Below are 14,392 nucleotides of genomic sequence, written 5' to 3'. Positions count from 1 at the left end.
AAGGCGCGTGTAAGTGCATAGAAATCTTGTTGTGTAGCCATGGTCAGCCAATGGACTAGTCGAAGAAACGGGAAGATATGTTGTCAAACTGAGACTCCACATGTCAGGCGGTCAGATGCATTTTTGAGAGTTTGCACTATACGTAGCAAGCCTAATGTGAGACACACAATGGGCATTTTGCGTAGTCAAAATGGGAGGTGATCAGTGCGTGAACCACCGTTTTCTGAGGTACATTGTGTAGATAGCTAATAGATCTGTAGTTGATTAACATTTTGCCTAAATAAGCGGCAGTACTGACTGCAGTACCTCTGACTGTGCACCTGTTGTGTGAGTGTCATAACATGCATTGTGAATTGGTGGGACAGAGATGCTATGTGGTTTTCAGAGTGTCCCAGGGGGTGTACATGTTGGTGTCTCTCAGGCAGAGCATGATGTAGTTCACGTGTGTTCACTCATCAATAGCATTGTGCTTACTGTGACATTCACTGCATAGTGCGTGACACATTCAGGCATGCAAGACCTTGGTGGCTTTATTCCAAATTGACCAGAGGTGTAACAGTGTTTCCCCCAGAGTGACAGCTGACTGTACTCACAGCTGTGTATGGCTTATGGAGACGTGTGGTGATATTGTACAAATGATGTGTTTGATTGCATGGACATTGCAGTGTGTAAATGTTCCTTGTCATGTGGGTGAGTGTGTATGTGAAGTGTTGCACCACAGATGCATGGCATTTGCAGCAGCTATAGCCATCTGATGTGACTAGTAAGCAGTGGTGTGTGCCACTCTTGCAAAGTTAGCACGACACCTCTTACACCTCTTTGTGAAGTGGCACATGTGCAAAGTGAGGGTTGTGTACACTGTTGTCAGTGACGGGCGAGTCATCTGTGCCCATGTATGTCTGTCTGGTCTGCTGAGGTTTGTTAATTTGAGTAAGACATGTGACTGCTTGCCACGTGCTGACCTATACCTTGCAGTTGCATGTGTTCTCCAGTGTGTACCATGATGAGTGTGTGTGTTGCATCTGTTACGCCATCTGTTGCCTTTCAATGCCATGTAGTGCATTGGGGTTGGACCACAGGCCTAATTCACATGGACAATGATGCAAGTCCTGTCAGCATCCTATGCCCTGTTCACTTTATCAATGGTGTGCAAGTGTGTGTCTCTGGGAGATGTGGAAGGTGTATTGATGTTGTTTTACTTTGTCTTCCTGACAGGTACCTGCCTACGAGAAGGGAGAGATATGGCTGGACATGGTCAGGGCTGTCAGGACTGCGGGGGGCCATTGCCGGAAGCTGAAGAGGTGGCAGGACATCCGGTGCTGGACCCGGCATATCGCCCGGGTCCAGCTGTTGCTGGAAGCTCCACGCCGGCATGTATGCAGCCATCACCTCACACCCCACATGCTCCGGGGCCTGGCTGTGGTCTTTCCCGACCTCGATAGGCAGTTGCAGGAGGGACAGCAGCAAGGAGGGGGTAGGTACATGCCTGTTTGTTGTGTTGTGTGTCACCTGCTTCTTGAGGTGCTCAGAAGCCTGGAGACACTCCCACAGTTGGGGTGCCTGATCAGACAGGTCATATGTGCAGTGTATTTTAAATTCCCCAGGATCAGCCGGTGCTCATTATCATACCTTCCCCTCCTTCAGGTGTGTCTCCTGTTCTGTGTGTCCTCAAATATGCACATGCTCATCCAGGGTGCAAGTTATTTATACTGCACATTGATTAGCGCATCATGTGAGAGGGTGGTCTGTGACATGTGTTGTGATCTTGCCTGTGCCATGATCTGTTCACTGTGTTAGGCCTTCACATTCGTTTGTACTGATGATGAGTCTCAACATAGGAGTGTGAGGTTTCAACTGTACACCCTTGCAGCATGCCTGACCCATGTTGTGTTGTCAGACATGATGTACATTATTTTGAAGATATGCATAGTGCCCTGACGGTTCTTAATGTTACAGTTAGCTCATTCCAGACATATTGATCAGTGTGCCCACCACAGTCCCCTGACATACCCGGGCATCCTAATCATGTCTGTCATCCAACACTGTGCCCATTCTATGTGTTTTCTGCATGGGTCTGCCTCAGTGGCATTGGTCCCTGGCATGGTTTGTATTTATCCTGTATCTGCTACATGTTCCCACTGGACATGGATACCAAATTTGGCTTGTGCATACTCACACTGGGCAGTGCCTGTGTGCCTATTCACAACAATCTGTAGTTGGTTGTTAGTGACTAATATGTATTGGCAGCCCAACAAAGTGAGCTTGGGTTACCTTTTACAATGTTGCTGCCAAGTTTTTGTTACCCCAATTCAGAGTTCTCACTTCTTGAGCTGTATCTGACACATTGACTGGGGGATGGGGGTGTTGTGCCGGAGAGGTCCAATGGGCCTGGCTGATTAGGAGAGGGTCAAAATTTTCTGCTCAGACAGAATTTTAGGTTATTATAAGCTGAAGATCATCAGCATATGATATTATTTTTACTGCAGACATGGCAATCGATTCAGCCAGCGGGGTTAAGTAAATATTACAATTCAGAGGGCTCAGAGCAGAGCCCTGCACCACGCACCACTTCAGTGGTCTTACTGGGGAGAAGAATGGTTAGGTGCGGATCTGCTGTGTGTGGTCAGATAGTTAGGACAATATCCAGTTCAGCACTGAGGCGCCCACACCTATGGTCTTCATGTGGTTCAGAAGTATGGGATGGTCGACGGTGTCAAAAGATGTAGACATCTCTAACAGCACCAACGCTGCCTTGGAACCTCCATCGACCTCCCTGCTATTGAGTCTGCCATTTCTATGCGTACCAACTTCGTACTATAGCCGGGATGTAAGCTGGATTGCGAGTCGTGAAGGAGGCTATTATCTTCAACAAAGGGCATCAGTTGCTGCCAGGAAAAGTTCACAGGATTCTTGGCCAGAACAGATAAATGGAGTTTGGTGTATGATTGGAAGGATATTCAGGATCTACGTTGCCTTTACTTAACATGGGCAGGAGGAACGTGTGTCTACACGCATCCGGATTAGAGACCAATGTGAACTAAAGGTTCCAAATAGTGTTTAAATGATGAATGTGAATCTTAGCAAGGATATTGTATTGCTTGGTGGGCAAGGGGTCATTAGGGAAAGTGGATTAACACATCTGCTAATCGAGCAGAGAGGCTTCGCCATAAATTGTGTCAAAATCTGAGACCACTGAGCTGGGACACTACTTTATTGATTGCCCCTCAGACATTGGAGTACTACATCAGCACGCAGGCCCGCACCTACACAGAATACATGGGTGAGGGGTAGAGCAACTCCTGGCTGGGGGACAAACACCACCATCCTGCATTGGTACATAAACGTTTGCATCCAGTTCTCCAAGTCAACACCATCACTACCTCAAGCTGCTAGTCCCTCCACGTGCTGTAAATTATCTTCAGATGGATCCAGTCCTAGTCAAGACAGACAGCGACCCAGGTCCACAACACCAGCCAGCTCAACTACGGCGACAACCTCTACACAGGAACAAGAGCCAGACTCCAGGAGTACTTGTGCACATCCAGGGTGCATGCGCACACCTCATCCTCAAAATACCCTGCCAAAGCCACATGACCGTCCACCTGAGATAACTACAATAGTCCCACTGTAGGATCACCTTCATACTCCTCAGCCACACTCAGTAGGCACTCCACAACCACAGCCCGAAAAAACGAATATGGACGTCTCCCATCCAACAACCCGTTGCACAAAGTCCGTCCAGCCACCCTTGCCCTGGGCAACATTCATCACATCCACAGTACAAGTGCATACGGGTGATAGTTCTCCCACCTCAACAAACAGACCTGGTACTCCCTCCCTGGACACCTACACATCACCCTTGACCTCTACACCTGCATGAGACTGTTCTGTAACTGTCTGTCAGAGCAGTATGGAAAGCCATCCCACCCCACCCCCTGAGCAGATAGTAACCATCACGAGTAAGTATTGCCCTCCATGTATGTAGTTGACCTATGTGTGTCCTCAACCAGACTCAGATCCCGGTGTATGGATGGCTTCAGTTTGTTCCACACTCTGGCATACTTTGACATATCCCCACACGTATGTTTTTGACTCTGGGAAAAAGACTTCAACATCAATACTGTATTGTGTTTGTTATATTTATTTATCCATCTTGTGCGTGAAATGTGAGTAGGTGGTAAGTGCTGTACAAAAATGCTGGGAATCCATAGTTCACAAAGGGAGATGTGATGCCTTGCAGTTTGAGTCAACAGAGTCCAGACCACAGTGCTTGGCATAATTGGTGACACTGCGACCAGCAAGTCCATGTGGGAGAGTCAGACAGTCAATAAGGTGATGCTATTGCACACAAAGGCAAGATGCCAGACCAGGTGACCTGGGAGATGTGCATGTCCCACTGCCTCTCAACGTCTTCTCCGTGGATCACCCACCTTCCTTGGGGGACCCTCATATGCAGGCCTTGACAATGCCTGGGACGCTCCGTCGGACAAATCCGCCTCCTCCTTCCCTGTGCCAGTTGCCAGTTTTTGCCTCGTTGTTTCTGGCCTGGTGACACAAGGAGGGTGCTGCATTTTGTCAGCAATCCGATGGAGTGAAATGCTTATGTCCCTCTGCACCGCCAAGAGCTCAGCCAGTCTTGCCTCCATCCTTCCTTGGTGTTGTCGTTGACGCGTGTTGCTCGGCCTGCTGGTTTTTTCATTCGATGAGGGCCCCCACTCCCTGGCTGAACTCCCTGGTGTCCCGCTGGTATACCTCCATGATGTTTCTGAATTCAGATATACTGGGCCCTGCAGCTTGCTGGTCAGGTTCTTGCCTCCGCCTTGTGCCACTTCCACCACCCCTGCCCACACGAGCCTGGCCTGCTGTTGTGGGCGCATCGGGTCGACGGGACCCCTGAGGGTTGACAGTGGTGGTGTTGTCTGCCACCTCCTGGATGCCCGGCGAACCTAGTCCCTCATTGTCAGACTGGCTCAGTTGTGGATTGTGAGCAGGGCTCTGAGCTGAGTGCTGGGATGTGGCAGATATGGGTGTAGTGGTTGGCGCAGATGTCCCTGATCCAACTGCTGCACGGTTTTGGGATCCAGAGGTGCCAGGTTGGTCGGGGTCATCCATGGAGTGGTGAGAGGCATTGCTGGGATCAGGGTCCTGCGGAGCCTGGGACTGTGATCCATCTCTCCCTGGTTGGGGGTAGGTTCAGCACGTTACCCTGTGGGTGTGAGAGTCAAACGATGTTAATGTCATTTAAAGCAACATCCAATTTTCATATACATTGTCGTTGTCACTGTTCGACCTGCTTAAGATTAGTCTATATGTGTACTTGTGGATGGGTATTTTGGGGAGTCAGATAGATCTGTGCTCAGGAGTCATTGACCTGTGAGGGTCTATTTACAATGACTGGCACAGCCAGGCATATCAGCAGGGATTTGCCAGTCATTGAGCACCACAGCTATGCCAGCATGGATGCAACACCTTTACACTGTGGATCACCATGGTGTGAAAACAAAACAGCTGCATCCCGCATCTGTGCCATGGAAGTGGCACATTGCTGGAGTTGTGTCGCTGGCGCTACGCGGATACAACAATGCTCTGTGTGTCCCTATCTGCACAAGGCTGTGTCAATCCTTACAAGTTCAAGTCCAGTAATTTGTATAGCGCACTACTCACCCAGAGGGTCTCAAGGCGCTTGGGGGAGGGTGGGTGCATTACTTATCGAATAGCCAGGTTTTTAGCTGCTTTCTAAAGGAGAGGTGGTTCTGTGTAAGGCAGAGATGAGTGGGGAGAGAATTCCAGGTTTTGGCCGCTAAGTAGGAGAAAAATCTTCCTCCCATGGTGGATCTATTGATGCGCGGAATTGCGGCGAGGGCTTGATTGGATGAATGTAGTTGGCGGATGGGTGTGTAGAAGGACAGTCGTTGGTTGAGGCATTCGGGTCCTAGGTCGTAGAGGGCCTTGTGTGCGTGGGTGAGGAGACGGAACGTTACTCTCTTGTTGACGGGAAGCCAGTGGAGATCTTTCAGATGACCGGAAATGTGGGCTTGACGGGGGATGTCCAGTATGAGTCTGGCTGAGGCGTTTTGGATGCGTTGGAGTTTTTTCTGTAGTTTGGCTGTGGTTCTGGCATAAAGGGTGTTTCCATAATCTAGTCGGCTAGTGACTAGTGCGTGGGTGACTGTATTTCTTGTTTCGGTGGGGATCCAGCTGAAGATTTTTTCGAGCATGCGCAGGATGTTGAAGCATGATGATGAAACGGCGTTGACTTGTCTGGTCATCGAGAGGGAGGAGTCTAGGATGAAGCCCAGGTTCCGTGCGTGATCTGTAGGTATGGGTGCTGTGCCCAGAGCCGAAGGCCACCATGAGTCGTCCCATGCAGAGGGGGATGATCCTAAGATTTTTTGTCCGAGTTTAGTTTTAAACGGCTGTTCTTCATCCATTTGGCTACTTCTTTCATTCCTTCGTGTAGATTGGTTTTGGCGGTGTTGGGGTCTTTGGTGAGGGAGAGGATTCGCTGGGTGTCGTCAACGTAGGATATGATGTTGAGGTCGTGTTGTCGCACGATGGTTGCGAGGGGGCTCATGTACACGTTGAAGAGGGTGGGACTGAGTGATGTACCTTGTGGTACGCCGCAGATGACTTCGGTGGCCTCTGATTTGAATGGGGGGAAGGCGGACTCTCTGTGTTCTTCCGGCGAGGAACGAGATGATCCAGTCCAACGCTTTTCCGTGTATTCTGACGTTGCTGAGGTGTTGTATGAGGGTGTTATGACAGACTGTGTCGAAGGCGGCGGAGAGGTCAAGTAGCATGAGGGCAACTGATTCTCCGTTGTCCAGTAGCGTTCGGACGTCATCCGAAGCAGCGATGAGGGCGGTTTCGGTGCTGTGTTTGGCTCGAAAGCCGGACTGTGAGGGGTCGAGTGAATTGTTGGATTCAAGGAAGGCGGCGAGCTGGCTATTGATGGCTTTCTCGATGACTTTGGCCGGGAAAGGGAGGAGTGAGATGGGGCGGTAGTTCTTAAGTTCAGAGGGGTCCGCTGTGGGTTTCTTCAGAAGGGGGCTGAGTTCGGCATGTTTCCAGCTTTCTGGGAAGGTAGCGGAGTTGAGGGAGCAGTTGATGACATCGCAGGGATGGGGTGCGATGATGGAGTCTGCTTTGTTGAAGATGTGGTGGGGGCATGGGTCAGTTGGTGAACCTGAGTGGATGGAGATCATCAGACGGATGGTGTCTTCAGTAGTGATTGGGTTCCAGGCGCAAAGGTTGTGAGAGTGCTGTTTTGATTCGGAGGTGGGTGGAGTGGGTTGTTCTTCGGACAGGTTTTCAAAGCTGTTATGAATGTCGGTGATTTTGTTGTGGAAGAAAGAGGATAAAGAGTCGCAGAGGTCTTGGGAGGGAGTGATGTCAATGGTGCCGGCGGTGGGGTTGGTAAATTCTTTGACGATGTTGAATAGTTCCTTGCTCGATCCTTGAATGCTGATTTCTTGGTGGATCGGATCAATTGGTGGTGTTTGCGGGTGGCGTCCTTGAAGGTGGTCAGGTTGTTAGTGGTTGGGTTTTTTCTCCAGGTTTTCTCGAGGGTACGAGATAACTTCTTGGATTTCTTAAGGTCATCGTTGAACCAGGGGGCCTTTTTGCTACCTTGTTTGATCTAGTGGTTTTTCAAGGGTGCTAATTCGTCAGCGCTGTGGGTGATCCATTGTGTGAGTTTGGTGGCAGCTTGGTTTGGGTCCGATGATATGGCGGGTGGGTTTTGGTTAAGCGATGTGAAGAGTTGGTCTGTGGTGATTTTGTTCCAGTTTCTTCGAGGAATAGGTTGTGGTGGGATGTGGGTCGTGGTCTTTTTGTAGCTGAAGTGAACGCAGCTGTGGTCCGTCCAATGGAGAGCTGTGGTGTGATCGAAGGAGATGTGTTTGCTGGAGGTGAAGATAGGGTCGAGCGTGTGTCCGGCTAAGTGGGTGGGGGTGTCAACAAGTTGTTTGAGTCCGAGATTGGCCAGGTTGTCCAGAAGGGTGGTGGTGTTGCTGTCGTTATTCTTTTCCAGGTGGAAGTTGAGGTCTCCCAGTAGAATGTAGTTCTCGGAGGTGAGGGCAGGTTCCTGGTGGTCTGTAGATGAGGGTGCCTCTAAGTGTGGTCCTGGGGTCGGTGTGGATCTGGAAGTGAAGGTGTTCGGCGGTCGCGAGGTTATCGTCGGAGCTGGTCGTGATTCGGATGGTGTTCTTATGGGCGATGGCGATACCTCCTCCTGTTTGGTTGGTGCGGTCTTTTCGGATGATCTTGTAGGTGTTCGGGATGGCTATGGCGATGTCGGGCGCTGATGAGGCGTTCATCCAGGTTTCTGTAAGGAAGGTGACGTCCGGTGATGTAGTGTCGAGTAGGTCCCAGAGTTCAGTGGCATGTTTGTGGATCGATCGGGTGTTCAGCAGGATACACTTCAGGTGGTTAGAGTCAGAGTTGTGTTTGGAGGGGGAGGATTTGGCATGGGTCCTGATACAGGCGAACTTGCAGGAGTGGCAGGCGAATGGTCCGTGGGTGTGTCCTGGGGTAGCTATGCAGCATTGTGGGGTGCGTCCGGGGTTAAGGGCAAGGAGAGTAGCGGCGTCATATGTTAAGTGAGTGGAGTGGCTATTGCGAGGACCAGGGGGTCTGGCGCTGGGCGCGGTCCAGGCGCGGACGGACGTAGACGGGCTTACCTTTGGCGCACCTTCGGCGCGCATGGGGTGCGTCCACTGCGCGTGAACGCTGCGCACAAAAGCATCTGTCATAAGAGGGTAGTGGAAGGGGGAGGGGCGAGGGAGGATCAGGTGGGAGGCGGGAGCGTGGAGGAGGGACGGGCCAGGAGTCAACAACAAAATGGCTGCACAAACAAACAGCGATATTGGGGCACCACCGGAGCAATTCTTCGATCTGGGCAGTGGAAGCGGCACAAAGAGGCACAATAAATGCAGCAGGCGATGCGAGCAGTGCGACAGCGGCGATTATCCCAAGAGCAAAAGGACAACAATTAGGCTAGCGCTACGAAGTCAGGCAGTAAGCGCTACGATAACAGAGCAAAGGCACAACAATTAGGCAAGCGCTACGATAACAGACCGAGTTACAGGCAATGTTATGGCATCAAGCGCTACAACAGCAGCCAGCAAGCGCTACGATACCAGACGACGTTATGGGCAGCAGGCTGGTCAGGGAGCGTGGGGAGCGACCGCTTCAGAGGGATCCAAGGCGGATTCAAGCATGCACAGGCTTTTGAGGCAGCATGTGCATAAAAGTGACTGAGTAGAATGTTTAAGATTTCACTCAGCCACTTTTGTGAGGTGTTGCTGTGCCATGACGGGCAGCCATCCCAACCACAACACAACCTGTACACCGACTTCTGGCACAGGCCTTTAGGACGTGGCACATGTCCCAGATGCATCACCTTGTCAATACCCAGTACCATGGCGAAAATGTTGTGCGTCCGTTGCCTCACAAGGGTGACGCTACGGCATCGTGTTATAAGCGAAAGGGACTTATGAATCGGCACCGTGCATTTTTTGCTTGGATGCTTCATCAGATCTGTATTTGTTGTGTTACATGACAATTGTGACAGTGACCCATTCCATTGCCTGTCCCAGGTGGCTATGTTTAGTTAAGGGGTGTGTGTGACAGGCCGTGCTGGTAGTTTGAGTATGATTTGCAACTGGGCGACACTCGTGGTGTGGCTGTCACCCCATGAAGCATGCTGCCATGACAGTGGTTGTGAGTTCCTGTGCAAGATATCTGGCCTTGTTGTCCTGGTGTTAGTGTTTGCACTGGTCACAGGAGGGCCTTGTGCTGCCTACACCAGGTCCCAGTGTCAGCTATCTTGTCAGTACATTCACACACCATGTACATTGAGCATGGTGCATGGGTGTGTACCTGGGCCATATGGGATGACTGCAATTGGGCATGGGCGTCCACAGTATTGTTGGTAGGGGTGGCCAAATTTGTAGGTTCTTCACCATCCCCCTTGCACCCTCCTACACTCCCCCTTGCACCCTTCTGGTCCTCCCCCTTGCAACCTTCTGGCCCTACCCCTTGCACCCACCCCCATACTGTTTGCCACTGCTAGGAGTCATATCCACCCACCCCTCATATGTCTGAGCACTGCTGGGACTCCTCTCCACCCACCCCTCTTATGTCTGGGCACTGCTGGGATTCCTCTGCATGCACCCTTCATATGCGTGGGCACTGCTGGGAGTCATATCCACCCACCCCTCATTTGTCTGGGCACTGCTGGGAGTCATATCCACACACCCCTCATATGTCTGGGCACTGCTGGGAGTCATATCCACCCACCCCTCATATGTCTGGGCACTGCTGGGAGTCATATCAACACACCCCTCATACGTCTGGGCACTGCTGGGAGTCATATCAACCCACCCCTCTTATGTCTGGGCACTTCTGGGACTAAACAACAATTGGGGGAACCAAAAGGGCTAATTTTTAACGGGGTCCAGTGTATAGGCCCTAGAACTAGACAAAGAACAAGGATACACTGTTCCCCAAAGGTAGGGGCGAGTAGAAATGAAAGAACCAAGCAAAGGTGGGAAAGGAGGGGGAAGCCCCTTTTCGGAACTAAAACCCTCACACACCCAGCAAGCTGGCATCATGCTTCATCATCTGAGTTTTGCTCCTCGTCAGACTGGCGCTGCAATGTCTGACGGGCACCTGCGAAGGGGTTCTTTATCGGAGATCTTTTGTTCCTACTAGTTGGTGCATGTGGGTGTGAGGGCTTAGGTGGAGTGTAGGCGTAAAAAGGGGGGTGATAATTAAAAAAGGTTAGGTAATCCACAAGGAATTTTAATTGTGTGGTTAACTACCTTAATAAAAACAGGAAGGAGAGAATACACACTGGTACAAAGATCCAGTGATGTGTGTTCTACCTAGTGAAGGTCGACATATTTCATGCTTCATTAGCAATTTGTCAGGACCTAAATAAGGAAACTGTACTACACATAAGTGGTCGGGGAAAATACTACCTTCCACAGGAGACTCAAAGGCAGGCCAAGAGGTCCTGCTGTATTCTAGTGGGACCCTACTAGGGACAAGATATGGCGTCACCGGGCTTCTCCAATGCGTAGGCACCACGACTGTTGGTACCCTGTCTGCAGAACGGACGATGACCCTGAACCTACCCACACGCGGTCGGGAGGGAAGAGAGAAGCCTGAGCCTTCTGGGCACTGCTGGGAGTCATATCCACATACCCCTCTTATGTCTGGGCACTGCTGGGAGTCATATCCACCCACCCCTCATATGCCTGGGCACTGCGGGGAGTCATATCCACCCACCCCTATTATGTCTGGGCACTGCTGGGAGTCATATCAACACACCCCTCATATGTCTGGGCACTGCTGGGAGTCATATCCACCCACCCCTCATATGTCTGGGCACTGCTGGGAGTCATATCCACACACCTCTCATATGTCTGGGCACTGCTGGGAGTCATATCCACCCACCCCTCATATGTCTGGGCACTATTATGAGTCATATCCACACACCCCGCATATGTCTGGGCACTGCTGGGACTCCTCTGCACCCACCCCTCTTATGTCTGGGCACTGCTGGGACTCCTCTGCACCCACCCCACTTAAGTCTGGGCACTACTGGGAGTCATATCCATACACCCCTCTTATGTCTGGGCACTGCTGGGACTCCTCTGCACCCACCCCTCTTATGTCTGGGCACTACTGGGAGTCATATCCACCCACCCCTCATATGTCTGGGCACTGCTCGGAGTCATATCCGCCCACCCCTCATATGTCTGGGCACTGCTGGGAGTCATATCCACCCACCCCTCATATGTCTGGGCACTGCTGGGACTCCTCTGCACCCACCCCTCTTATGTCTGGGCACTGCTGGGACTCCTCTGCACCCACCCCTCTTATGTCTGGGCACTACTGGGAGTCATATCCATACACCCCTCTTATGTCTGGGCACTGCCGGGATTCCTCTGCACCCATCCTTCTTATGTCTTGGCACTGTTGGGATTCATATCCACCCACCCCTCATATGTCTGGGCACTGCTGGTAGTCATATCCACCCACCGCTCATATGTCTGGGTACTGCTGGGACTCCTCTGCACCCACCCCTCTTATGCGTGGGCACTGCTGGGAATCATATCCACACACCCCTCTTAGGTCTGACCACTGCAGGGAGTCCCCCATGTGACATGAGCTATTTGTATACTCTCCAGGTTCCACAACTCCTTCAATTCCATGTACTCCCACCGGTGGTAGGAGGGCCATGAGCTTCTCCTCCCAGGGATGGTACTGTACTGGTCTGCTGGGACCACCACCTCCAGTGTACTGGCTCTGGGCGTAGTCCTCATCCATCTTCCGCTTCACCATCTTCCGCAGATCGTACCACCTGTTCTGGCAATCCCTCCTGGTGCGCCTGATGGGTGCAAAAGCATTAACCCTATTGACTATCCTCTCCCACAGCCGTGTTTTGTCAGCTATGCTGGTCTGTCTGACCAATGCGCCCAACAGCTGTGGCTCTACTCTGATGACTTCATCTGGAAGGATCTCCATCTCCTGGTTTGGGAACTTTGGCTTTGTTGAGGGGGGTTTGTTTCATGATTTATTGTGTAGCTCTATCATACTCAGCGTTTTTACTCGGTACGCGTGCACGTCGTAGAGGGGGGGTCGTTTCGTAATTTATTGTGTAACTGTCTCATACGCGATGTTTTTACGGGGTACGCATGCGCGTCATTGAGGGGGGTTCGTTTCATAATTTATTGTGTTGCTCTCTCATACGCAACGTTTTTACGGGGTACGTGTGCGCTTGGTTAAGGGGGGGTTTGTTTCGTATTGGATTGTGCGGCTCGCTCATACGCAATGTTTTCCGTACAAATCGCAGTTCATACGCAACAACGTTTTCCCGTACGAATTGCGTTCTCGGTCCCCGGTCCAGATCGTACTTGGCGGGTCGTACGGCATTTTTGCAAATCGTATGGTTCAATACCCGAGTCCGTATCGTACGGAGCTTCGCTTGCTTTTCGTTCGGTTCGTAAACTTTCAGACGTATTCTTTGGAAACGGATCGTACTACGCAATTCGGACGGCTTTGTACGATTCATACGGAAACGGCTACGAATACGAATCATAGGACGGTTTTCTTTCCCGAATCTGAATCGACCCCTTGGTGTAATTCCGTTCAGCAGTTCAGGCGGTATTCGTGTTAAAAAAATGAAAAATCCCTATTGACTCAACATGGGGAAAACACATTTTGAGACCCCCTTTTTTCTTGGTCCGCGCTGAACGGATCACCCCAAAACTTTCAACGCAGCAGCTGAATCAATAAGGATACGTTTTGTGAAAACTTTGAGGAGATTCGTCAAAGTACTAAAGTTGTTGGCAAAACAAAAACGCTTTTCTTTTGGAAACTTTGGTCCTAACTATAACTACCTGCTGGCGACCGCCAGTAGGTCTTTTATATGTGACAATTAACTAATTTACAAAATTCATCAACAATGTAATAATTAATTCTCAATAAAAAAATTATAGTTATTTTTTATTGCTTGATTAATTTGATACTGTATACCTCAAAAACAACACAACACACGCCTAAAATTTAACTATAAAAAATATATGTCTATACCAATTTACACAATTGATAATCAATTACATAAATAATTAACAATTAATAATTATTTATATTAATTAATTATTGCTTAATTAACTTGGCACCCAAGAACCCCACAAACGCAGCAAATGATACCTAAATATATCATTATTACACAATTTACATAATTATTAATACATTATATATTTAATTATTCATTAATAATAATTTACTTTTTAAAAGTATTACTTAATTAACTTCCTGCCTTATACCCCTGCAAACCTATCAAACCACAAATAAAATACAGCCAAAATAAATCAGCATTACATAATACAAATAATTAACAATCAATTCAATAATTAATAATAAATACATAATTATGTGTTAATTATTACTTAATTAACTTCCCATCCTATACCCCTACAAACCCAGCAGCCTGCAGCTAAAATGTAACTGAAATATATGATTATCACACAATATACATAATTAATAATCAATAAAATAATTAATTATACATTAACAATGAATTGTTAATTATTACCTAATTAACTTCCCGCCCTATATCCCTATAAATATAGCAACCCACACCTAAAATATAAGTAAATTAAATCATGATAATATAATATACATAATATCAATCACAGACTTATTTAAAAACTTACAATTAAATAATTAATTACTACTTAAATTCTTTCTCACCTTATCCCCTACCAGCACAAGAACCCAGTACAGCACTATAAATGACTATTAGCTAGTTAATTATAAATTCTACATTACCTGAAATGACAAACTTTATTTAAAAAAATCAATAGCATCTATACAT

The sequence above is a fragment of the Lissotriton vulgaris genome, chromosome 2_1 (genome assembly GCF_964263255.1).
Source record: "Lissotriton vulgaris chromosome 2_1, aLisVul1.2, whole genome shotgun sequence".
Taxonomy (NCBI): Eukaryota; Metazoa; Chordata; class Amphibia; order Caudata; family Salamandridae; genus Lissotriton; species Lissotriton vulgaris.
Note: the sequence above shows the minus strand (reverse complement) of the source record.